General features: G+C 39.0%; 1 long non-coding RNA gene across 2 annotated transcripts; it reads left to right on the top strand.

Moving 5' to 3' along the window:
- Positions 1 to 4,669: 4,669 nt before the first annotated feature.
- On the top strand, positions 4,670 to 8,810 carry LOC146440083 (uncharacterized). Of its 2 annotated transcripts, none has more exons than XR_014851351.1 (5): positions 4,670 to 4,775; positions 4,931 to 4,979; positions 5,096 to 5,306; positions 6,842 to 7,232; positions 8,101 to 8,810. It is a non-coding gene; the product is annotated as an uncharacterized LOC146440083 (long non-coding RNA). The 2 variants fall into 2 exon arrangements; XR_014851352.1 differs by having other exon boundaries at positions 4,691 to 4,775; positions 4,934 to 4,979.
- Positions 8,811 to 10,790: the final 1,980 nt, after the last annotated feature.

Genomic DNA, 10,790 nt, shown 5'->3' with positions numbered 1-10,790 from the left:
CCATGGTGCAAGAGCCTTTCACACCAAAAGAGACCTGGAACTCTGGGCTGACACTGGCTGCACCCAGGTCCTCCCTCTGCTCTGGAAACAAAGTCAGGTCACTGACACAGAAAAACAGCTCTGGGTCTGGCTGAGAAGGGTGCTGATGTTGTCTGCTATGTGACAGATAGGAGCTGTAGCCCTTGGACATGAATATGCCTCCAATAAGAAATGTGAATATACAGAGTCAAATTACCCTTAGCGCTTTGCAGCCCCACAGGGCTCAGAAGATCTTGTCACATTCAATCACTTTCAGGAGTCAGCAGACACAGCTGCACATCTCAAGACAAGAGACTTTAATGCATTTTCCATAGACGCAGGGGAGAGGAGGGAGAAGGGGCTGTTTTGTCTGAAAATCCTTGTCTCAGGTGATGCTTTTAAAATGTGCCTCTGACATACTCCAAGACTGCCCCTAGCACTGCTGCGGAGCTGCAGGGAAGTTATTTATACTGGGAAGTCCAGATCTAGATGCACTCCTTTATGAACAAATTAAACTTAATGAAAGTGACAATTAAGAAATTTATAGCCTTATAAAAGCCTGGCCAATACCAAACTCAAATCTTATGTGGACACACTAGAGTGTATACATTAAAATACTAATGTGCCACTGTTCAGTTTCTTTTGCTGCTTGCTCCATTTAAATCTTCCTCCTGAACCAATCTTAATGTGTCCTCACTCGGCCTAAGATAAAGTATTATTCAGGCTCAGCATTGGCCCAGGTTACGTCTAGTCTTTAAGTTTCCACTGGTTTCTGACCCAAGGCATTATGTGTCTCCATCTCACTGTTACTTACTTCAATATTTATGGCATCCAAAGCTGGATGTCTCAAAGTTGCTTAATGTTCAATTCCACTCCCATAAAAATTGGAGCCCCTCCTTTGGCAAACGGGACAGCTTGTCTTCGGCTCCTCCCACCTTTCCACTCAAATGGTGAGTGCTGCTTTGCTACCGAAGAACTCAGTCATTTAATGCTCAATGAAACTTCTGATTCAGCGCTGCATGGGGTGCTTAAAAGACTTTTATATTTCTTTACCATTACCAAAGAGTTCCAGAGTAAAATGGGCTCTCCTCCCTGCTGACTCTCACTAATGTTGCCGATTTATCACTTTGCCAAGCGACTCTCAGACCAATTTCTAGGCGCTGTCACTTGGCCCCTCAGTGGGGAGGCAAGAGGCTCCTGCCCGAGCAGCATTCAGAAGCAAGTTAATCACTTGCTTGGGAAGCTGTTTTTGATTCATTCACTTTGTGAGCTTTCTTTTCATTTAGTGATTTGGCTCATCTATAACACCACCTCTTTGTCCTCATATTAGTTTCTATTTCCCATTCCCAAGCAGAAAACTAACAGACAGCACTTACAGCATGGGCTGCAGCTATCACAAGCGTGAGATGTATATACCAGATCTACATCCTTTATGTCCTTCAAAGCATTTAAACATCCTGACTGTGACTGTTTTCTATTGCACCAACTATCCGTGTTCCTTTAGTAAAAAAGTTGAGATGTTAACTAGTATTACACTACAAGAAGTGCTGTATATGAGCAATAGCATGATAATATTGTATTCAACTATTAATTACTATTATAAAAATGATATGATATCTAGATTTGACTTGCACTTTCAAGTTCTTCAGTATTTTTGGTCCTTGGGCAAAACTGCTATCATGAGCAAGGATTTATTAATGAGCTAGTAAAGAATTCTTTATTCACAGTATATATTGTGTCAGGATTTCTTAAATGTCATTTTGAAATTTCTTCAGCCTGAAAGTTTCAAAGACCTGAAAGTTTTTTCACCCTGCCAGAGCTGGCTGCCCAGGTGAGCATATGTTAGGGTGTGGCAGCATGGCAACCACTGTGTCTCAAAACAGGTCTTCTCTAGCCAGATCTTGGCTCCAGACCAATTCAGGTGATGCCCAGAACTAAATCGTTTTCTTCTGGAGGGTAAAGACAAAATTTGGAGGAGATGAAAATTATCAGGGTAACTAAGCATGGAGTTGTCCTTAAAACCAGAACTTGGAAAATTCATGTTTTGAACTTGCAAACCACAGAGGATAAGCTTCCTTATAGAAATGTATCACTGATAGTTGCCTACTGAGTCACTGAAAAAAGAAAGAGCTAAACGTACATGATTCACCTGAGCAGGAAAGGCAGGAAAAGGACAGATTTATAAGCAATCAGTACAGTCTGCTCTGTATGTGGTGTTGCTGAAAAAGATTTAAGAGTCCATAACTATATGTGGAAAAGGTAAAATTCTCTAAAGGTGTATTTATACAGATTGAAAAATGGTGCCACTTTCCTCCCTGCTTATTGCCAGTAACAAAGACTCACATTTGGAATATTTCCATTTGATCATTTTATTCCTACAAAGTGTTGCCAAAACCTTCACCCTATTCCCGTCCTTCCTCTTTACCACTATTAGAAGCATCTAAACGCAATTTTCAATCATAGTGGAGCAATAACCAGTTCCCCTCCTGCATTCACTGGGAGTCTGGTTGCCTGAGGTCTCACCTCCAGTTCATTTCCTCAATAATTAACAGTATTGCAAATCAGGTGAAGAGGTTTCATTACTTTCCTCCTCAGCTTTTTTTTTTTTTCTGATTTCATGTAAATGATTATTTCCACAACAGATATGGAAGATTTAGATCACAAGTAGGAAACACCGTCCTACTGCCATGGTGAAATAGCACCCAATTGGTGTGCTACTAAAAAAAAAAAAAAAAAGGCAAGAAACCTGTATTTCCACAACATCAGCTTTGCAAAGCAAATTCTGGGAAATTTAAAGAGCTGCTTTTTTCTTGGTATTTTAGCTTTTATGTTCAAATTTCATCCAGGTAGTGGGGGAAACAACAAAACTGAAAAACCAAGAGGAACTTTTGAAACATGATCTAAACTAAAATACCAGCTTCAGAAACACAGACTGAAGATTAGAATAAATGCAAAAAATAAACACATCAGTCTCCTTGCATTTTTTTCTTTTCGTTTTGTAGGTTGTTGCTCTTCTCCTATGCACAGGTCTTCATATAAACTGTACAACAGGGGTTATACACAGCATTCCCAACATTTTTGGGGGACCAACCACAGTTTTTATTCCTTTCACAGATCATTACGAATTTGATAGAGTGATTATACAGACACAAATGTCCACATCCTGCTCCATTCTGCACATGTAAGTTGTATAACATTATTTTTCTTGCTTGGGCTTAAGGATACATAGTTCAGAGGCACCAATTGCTAGCTGTTGTTTAATTGGCAATCAGTGTTGATTTCTTTGGAAGTGAGCTGCAGTATCTTACCCCTATCAGTTCACATTAAAGAAACTTAGCCAAATCTTCCAATAATTATAGCTAATTTATGCCCTCCTGCTTCGCGTTAGTTTCTTGCTAGTAGATTCTAGCTTTGGTTCTCTTTCTTGCTAGAAATTTCACATTTTCTCTAATATGAAACTAGTCTCAAAATTAGGCACAAAGTGGGCAGAATTAGGTATATTTAAAACTGTGATATGAACACAGTGAATTGCTTAAAGCAACCATTATAGGAACATAGAAAGTGGCTTGAAAAATAAGAATTCTGAACTCAAAATATAATAATTTCTTGCAAAATCATTGAAATCTCTCCTCAGTGCTTTGTTGTTCAGAGTGAAAAAAAACCAAACAAAAAAAAACAAAGGAAAAAGTAAAAAGATTGTCTTAATTTCTCAAGCTGCTAAAATTTTCACATCTGTGAGATGTCATGGGACCCTCTAGACAAAAAATACCTGGCAATAGTTTTACTGAAGTCAGTTATGAATACATGGCAACAGCTTGCAAAGTATTGATGTAATTTTGACACACCAGTTTAGAGTGACTTGGGAGCAATTTTGTCAGACAGTGGGCATTGGTATTCAATAGTGCTTTCAAGATGGCAACATACACTATTTAAAAATAATTCCTGGAGAATTATTAAACATTTCTTTTAGCTTTTCTAGAGATTAATAAACTGAAACTAAAGACACCACGTATAACACCATTACTTTTCCTGGATGAAAATGCTTGGATTCTGTTGGAATGCACTAAGCTCATGCTGATACAGAAGACACATGAAGATTACACTACTGAGGGGAAAGTGGGAATTCATTTTACTGCTGAAACGGAATCATAAACCTGGAGATTTTCCCCATTATTTATACAAATGCAAACTCTTTAATTTAAAGCTGATGCTATTTGCTTTTTAAAAAACAATTATTTTTCTGTGTCATTTACAGTTCCATTAAGGCATATTAAGGCAGTAAAAATAAGCTGTTTGTGAAATCCTAGTCAAAGGCCATAGTATTTATTGCCCATATCAATAGCCATCCATGCAATGATTTCTTATGTCTGGTGGTTAAGGTCTACTGCTTGTTTATTTGGTGCATTGCCACCAGATTCAGAGATGCAGTATCAGTCTTGATACAGGAATCCTGCAGGTTATTTATACAGAAACTAAACAGTATTCCAGATCCTTAGTTAAATTAAATCAGTTAAGCCCCATCAGCTGCAGTGAAGACATAATGATTTGTGTCAGATGAGAACTCAGCTTTTCTCAATCTCTTTCTTTTTAGGAAAAAAAAAAAAAAAAAAAAAAGACCCAAACTAATCTCCAGCTGTGTACCACAGCAGCAGCAGGTTGTCTCCAATTGTCCAGACTGAGGCCAAGCTGGGTGTTTAATAAGGCTCCTGTATGTCGCAAGGCTTTAATTTCTGAGGAAACCAGGGCACTTGGGACTGGTGAGTACTCAAGTCTCATGCCAGCATGGAGTTAGGAGACAGCCAAGGTGTACACTCGAGAGCTCACTTGGGAGCCCAGACACAGTGACTGCTGGCAGAACAGAGGTTTAGCACACTTACTCATGTCATTATATGCTCTTCTCTCCTTTCTCCAGCAGCTCGACAGTGTATGGGATCTCATGGATTATTTCCACTGAGAGGCAGGTAGCAGGATTTTCTGTGATCCAGCCCTGCTCATCAACGATGTTAAACCCCATTTTTCAATGTAAACACTGAGTGGCTGCGGAGATAAACAAATTTAACTTATTCTTTTTCATGAGAGCAGATGTGCTGTGAGACAGTGAGGTGGTTGGCACTCATCAATGCCCTTGCAAAAGTCTCCTGCAGCACTCTCTGTGGCAGGTCTGAGGCCCCAGTCTGTGTCCACGAGAGATAGTGGATTCACAATTCAGAAACCTGCAACATGAAGGAGTACCAAGCACTGATCCCATGCTTCTGCTGGTCCTGATTTCCAGGGAGAACTTTGCCCAGGTAATTGCTTTGGTGGGAGGGCTGCAGGGTCTGTATTTGGGAGGCATAATCTTTTAGAAGACTATGTGTGACTAGTGAGAGAGCAACCTTGCAACTGATGGCATTAAAGTTGGTTCATGTCCTGGATCTTAAGCCTAGGTTAAGAAGGGGTTTTAATCCAGGGACAAGGCACAAGAAGAGAGTGGGTAGCAAGCTAGTAGGATAACCTCTAGATACCAAAGGTGAAGGGGGCCATGGAGGTAGATAGGGAGGTCTCTATTTTACAGCAAGATTAAAAATTCTGCAAAAGACATTTCATTCACTTTGAATGGTCAAATAAGCAACGGACTGTATGTTTTCCATGAGCCTGTCCATAAAGAAAGCCTTCTATACTTGATGCTAATATGTGGGGCAGAGGTTGCACCACAGATTTCTGGTAAAAAGGCTGGAATCAGTGTACATTTAAATAGCATTTATACTAATAACAACACTGCCACCACATCATGACTGGAGGCTGGGACAAGCTCTCATAGTCTGTGAACCCAGATTTACTAATACAGAAAGAAGAAAAGGAGGGAGTATTGTATTAGATAAACGAGTAAGAGGTAGAAGAATTCAATACAAAGATACATATAACAATTCAATCTGAGTTTTATTTTTCTGTTGTGACTTTTCTGTATGTCATCATTTATATGCCTATTACTGTCTGCAGAAAAAAGGGATTTAAAATGTTTATCAGCCCAGTGCAAGAAAAATCTGCATTTTGTTCTTTCGACAATATTATAATTATTTTTGATGAATGAATAATCAATTTAAGAAAACTCATACACTGTCTGCTTTTTAAAAAAAGAACATCCCTTCACATGCTTATATCATTCAAAGTCTTATATGGATTAATACTTCTTAATATGTTTATGGCATGAAAATCTTATTGACTTCAGGATTTAAGAAACAGCAGTATGACTGACTTTTAAATAAATATGCATATTAAAAAGTAAAGAGGTAAATACAAGGTTTCTTCACAGCTGCACTAGACAAACATCTAATTTACTACAAGACCCTCTAACTGTAAACACCAGTACATCAGTAATTTTTTTCTTTTAATGAATGGTTTTGCAAAGAGCAAACTGCTGTTTATTTATTTAAATTAGGAGAATAGGTCTTTTGTATGTAATTTGCCAAAGTGAAATGGAAGACCGGAGAATATTTTCACTGGCACTAATAACCATGTGTAGAATTTTCAAGGCATCTATTACAGAAATATGACTAACCAACAGTGACATAAGCAACATCTTAGAGGAGTGTCCAAATTATTTATTTTTATTTCAAGAGAAATATGTACAAACTACTATCTCCCCTTTATTTGCATTTGGTTACAGCCCCAAGGGTTAGGAAAAACTGCAGTCCTATTCAGTGAACAATTTTCCATTCACAAAATCTGGTAAGGAGCATGCAGAGAAGATGGGTTGAACTTAGGGGTGGTTTTTTATGCAATTATTTATTTAGAAGTAGAAAGGAGCCTACACCAAAACCCTCTTTTCCTGCTTTTCACACAGTTTTGAAGATTGATAGCTCCTGGGAAAAATCCTGCTGCAAGATTGAGCAATAAGCTCAAACATCTTCACAGAATCAATCTTGTTTTCTCACCCTCAGCTGTAACAAAAACAGAGTACAGATCAGATTTTGAAATACAGTGTAATCTTCCTTAAAAAAACCTAAACAAAGAAACAACCTTATAAAAATTTTATTCATTATTTCATTTGTTCCTGCTGTATGTAGTAGGGGTGTGTGTGGAATCCATTGTTCAAAGTGCTGGTAAAATACATTACTGGTAAAGCTTTGACAGTTCCAGCTCATGATGGCTCATGTGGCTCATTCTGCTATGCTGAAGCCTGTAAAAAAACTCATGTGAGTGCTGACCACCCAAGACACTCGGAAGTCATGCAAGTTAATTTTATGGGAAACTTTCATATTTCCCCTTATTTGTCTATGATTTTTTAATTTTTCTGGAAGACAAACTCTTATAGCACTTTTTATTTCTTCATATATTAGTGAGAACTGGGAGTTATGCACCTCTATGACCAGACATCCAGCTCTGCAGAGACGGGCTGGACTACAGAAGAAATTATGCTACGTTGTCTGAAATTTCAGAAATTTCATTGACAGAATCAGAGTTTCTTCCTTCCCTGAGGACCTGCCAACTGGTGCCCTGGGCCATGGTCAGAGGTGCAGCTTGGGCCACCAGAGCTGCCCAGAGTCACCCTCATCTCCCCAATACACCAGCTCCTTCTGCACTGCATTAAAAGGCCAAGGTGGCTGAAAATTAATGCTAGAGGCAGAAGGCAGTTTTTGCCCAGCCCAAGCACTGTCCTGATCCTCTTTGCTGCTCAGGCACCATGGTTTAAACAGGCATCAGACAGGGCCCAGGGCAGGGCAGGACTGGATGCTGGGGAGGAGATGAATCATTCCCCCTGGTGCAGCACTTGTTTGGCTGCGCACTGCCCTCCTGCCTCCTCTCCTGTGCTCCATTCTGTGATCCCTCCTCCTATGGTTGTGCTTGTACCATATGGGAAATGGTTGCCTTATTGAAAAATTGCCATTTCCCTATAGTTACGGAAAAGAAAAAATTATATGAACAAATTTCTTTCAACCATGGGAAGAAAAGGTCTGTGCAATCTCCATCATCCTGGCAATTTGAGCCTCTTTGCAGTGCTGTCTCATCAGCCAAACCAATATTGTTCAAAGACTGCAGTTTGGTGGTTCTAAAGCTGTTATTATATCAGTATATTTCATTGTTCTATAGACAGAGGCATAGTTCATACTAATACAACTATAGCCATACTAGTATTATACAAATATACCTAATGATAAATAAAAATTATAGTCCTCCATCTAACAGGAATGGCTACTCAAAAATGTAATTAGTAAAGGTATTATAAACACATTAAAGAGGGCTGCAGTTGGAAACATAGCAGAGTCATTCATATATTGGCTGTGGGGTCAGCTGGAAAGTGAGGATTTCAAAGAAGAAATAAGCAGGAGCAAAAAAATGACATTCTGAAACAGGATCATGTTTCTATGCAAGCATCTCTTGTAAATAAAATGCAGAAATCATGTGGAGAAGGCCAAAGCCTTTCTAATACGGCATCTGCAAAATTGTTTCAAAACACAAAGTTTTCCAGAGATATCCCTGAGGTGTCAACAGCTCTTTATAGCATTTTTTTTTTATTTAAACAAGTTGTTAAAACTGGAGAGAAATTTAACTGACATCACAGCAGGATCATTTACTGGGACAAGGGAAGAGAAACTCAGCAGCTGCCAGTTTGGATGAGGTGATGGCTTTTCTCTGGCTCTGCAACTGGGACTCCAGTGCCTTTAACCTTGGGAAGCTGATAGTGCCTCAACCCCTTCTCATCTACCACATAGCTCATCTTTACCCTTGTTATGTGCCCACTGAGGACTGTACAACATTCACATATTTTAGAGTGAGTTGCATGAATTCCAGCTTTCTCTCTCTCTCAGCACTTCAGCAAAAAAAAGCTTTATCTTTTCCCTTCAGGTATATATCTGTTGTCATCATTGTCAAAAGAAACGTGTTGTTACTTTAAACTATTTAAAGCATCAAATACTAATGTAAATAGCTTCTTTAACTAAACTAAAAATCTTTTTTGAAGAGTGGGCTGGCACTGCTCTGCACTGAGCCCAAGATGAGAGCTAGCTCTGACTGTGAATGTTATTATCACTACAGCATGCAGTCATGATAAACATAAAAGTTGTAATTTCGCTAATGTTTATACTACTCTGTCCTGTTCCACTCTGGAATATTCAGTTCTACCAAGTGTAGTGGTATGATTTTTTTTCCCCAGAAGGGATGGGTTCCCAGCTCTCCACAGGTATATTTCATTTTAGACACTATTAGTACTCCAAGCATCTTATTCTATCCTAAAACATCTTGCTGTATGTAGCTGTGATTCATTGAACACCACTCAGCTACCAGCTTTTGTCATGTCATTCTTGCTAGTACGTCATAAAGAGACCTATGAATGTCCCTGAGCAAAGTTTTCTTCAGGTAGCTTGAAAATTTTAATTTCCATAATAGACAATGTAAAGTTATTTGTTCCAAAGACGTTTGCTGCAGCTCAGAAGAGCTTCAAACCAGAACAACTCTTGTAGATAACATATTTTCAAGTTTTATTTATCTTCCTTTAGCAAAGTTTTCAATTATTTAGCTGCCAAGGTAGACATGCAAGAAACTCAATCCAAGAGGCTTAGTCATCTGCTAGCACAGAGAGAAATAAATCACAAAAAATAATGAAGGGCACTGAAAAAGACCCATGTGTATTGATCTTTCACAGCCTCAGAGTGCTATCACTATTGACTCACCAATTTAAGATCAGCAAAGGCAACCATATTAAGGGATTACCAGCAACACAAGTTGGCCTCTGCAAATCCTGGAATGAAAGCAAATAAAACTCCAAGGACCTGTCTAATATACATTTGCTTCTATTTTCATTCTTCTATATTCCCCATAAGCCTTGTGGAAGACAAAATAATTGGACCAAAACATGAAATCAGGTAAGTACCTTCTCTTTTGGGCCATTTTAAATGATGTGGATCAAATTCTATCCATTCATCTACACGAAAGAGCAATGTTTGCTTTGAATCTCAAGTAGTTTTAGCTAAACAAGGATTTGACCTTGCTTGTGCTTAGTTTTGTATTGTAGAGCAGAAATAAGTGCACTAAGGCACATCCTATTCCCTCTCCATGGCCCTGCAATGCACAGGTGGGAGCTGTTGATGCCACTGGAGATCCAACCTGTCCACAAGGAAGAGCATGGAGGTTCCCAGCTAAATCACTGGCCTTCCAGGAGAAGCAGGATTTGGGGAATCTGTCTCAGAGACGTCTGCAGGTCAGGGCGTCTGGAGGGAAGTGTTTCATATTCACACTATTCCCAATCTCCAACACTTCCTCCTCCTCCTCCTCCTCCCTGCCTTCCTTCCCTTCCACATCTTTAATCTTCCAGGAAGATTTGATGCCACACAAAGAATTTTCCTGAAATCTGAGTAAATCAGCAAAATGGATTGTGGGCCCTGAATTCTATTTCTAAGGGACATCAAGATGTTGTCCTCCTCAAACCCTCCCAATTACTGTATCAGGTGATCAGTGGGATTCCATGGTGTTGTCCAGCTGCCAGCAGGCAACCTCATGGTAAGAGCTTGCTGCAAGGTGCATAATACAGAGCTTTGGAATTTGCTCTGCCCTCTCCCTGCTCATGCATTTATACCTCTTACCTCTAATCTACTGATGTTTAATACATATTTGAAAGCCCAACTTACATAGAACAAAGGAAAGAGAAAAATTCTTGTGGATTAAAATGTACTATAAAAGAAAGAAATGTAAGAAAAATCATAGAGGAACAGGATTTTTTAATTGAATTTTTCATTTTATTTTGACATAGCATCTTAATGCTTGACAAAAATTGCTAGCAGCTGCTTTCACTGTGT

This window comes from Lichenostomus cassidix, chromosome 3 (assembly GCF_008360975.1).
Source record: "Lichenostomus cassidix isolate B80296 chromosome 3, HeHo_3.0, whole genome shotgun sequence".
In the NCBI taxonomy this organism is placed as follows: Eukaryota; Metazoa; Chordata; class Aves; order Passeriformes; family Meliphagidae; genus Lichenostomus; species Lichenostomus cassidix.
The sequence above is the reverse complement of the archived record's forward strand: the minus strand, read 5'-3'. Positions and strand labels throughout refer to the sequence as shown.